We start from the raw sequence: 1,035 nt of genomic DNA, 5'->3' as shown, positions 1-1,035 counted from the left end.
TCAATATTTGACTTTGGTAAGCCTTGAGAAGATAGATGTTGAAAATTTGGTTGCCCATCTTGAAAATTTGGTCTTGCCCCAATAGATGGTCCTTGATCTTGATTATTTTTGTAAGAAAAATTGGGATGACTCTTCCATCCAGGGTTATAAGTATTTGAGTATGGGTTGTTCTTCCTTTGATTGTAACTCATGATTGCATCACATTGTTCCAGTTGATTGATTTGTGCAGTGATAGCTCCCAATGGACATGAGTCATTTGAGTGCTTTGAACTCCCACATACTTCACAAGATGTACTAATAGCATTGACCATATTAGCACTAGTCCTCATGTTCTCAAATTTCTTTATAAGAGCGTCCAATTTTGCAGACAAAAGAGTGACTGCATCTACATCAAACTTCCCTGATGCTTTAATTGCTGGGTTTACAGAAGAATAGCCACCACTTCTTTCATTTGCCCATTGATGATGATTTTGTGCTACACTGTCAATAATTTCTTCAGCTTCATCTAAACTTTTATTCATAAGTGCCCCTCCAGCAGCTGAATCAAGGGACACTTTGGTATGATAGTTGATACCATTATAAAAAGTGTGCAACACTAACCATCTTTCCAACCCATGATGTGGGCATTGTCTGAGCATACTATTATATCTATCCCATGCTTCAAAAAGAGATTCTGAGTCAGTTTGCTTGAAGCTTGCAATTAAATTCCTCATATGAGCTGTTTTGCTTGGTGGATAGAATTTATCAAGAAACTGTTGCTCACACTGCTCCCAAGTGGTGATGCTATTAGGGGCCAAAGAATTCAGCCATTGTTTTGCTCTATCTCTTAAAGAAAACCCAAATAATAATAATCTAACTGCTTCTGAAGGAACTCCATTCATTTTCATGGTACCACATATTTCATAAAAGACCTCTAAGTGTTGATTGGGGTCTTCATGAGGTCCTCCACCAAATTGGTTCTGCTGCACCATAGATATAATTGCGGGTTTGATCTCAAAGTTATTAGCTTCCACTGAAGGTCTTGAAATCCTAGAT

At 37.8% G+C, this 1,035-nt stretch overlaps 1 non-coding gene across 1 annotated transcript; it reads left to right on the top strand.

The window, feature by feature from the left end:
• The first annotated feature begins 609 nt into the window (after nt 1-609).
• On the top strand, nt 610-715 carry LOC122007573. The gene has a single exon (XR_006119044.1). It is a non-coding gene; the product is annotated as a small nucleolar RNA R71 (small nucleolar RNA).
• The last annotated feature ends 320 nt before the right edge of the window (nt 716-1,035 follow it).

Source organism: Zingiber officinale, chromosome 7B (genome assembly GCF_018446385.1).
Source record: "Zingiber officinale cultivar Zhangliang chromosome 7B, Zo_v1.1, whole genome shotgun sequence".
Lineage (NCBI taxonomy): Eukaryota > Viridiplantae > Streptophyta > Magnoliopsida > Zingiberales > Zingiberaceae > Zingiber > Zingiber officinale.
Note: the sequence above shows the minus strand (reverse complement) of the source record. Positions and strands in the feature narration are given on the sequence as shown.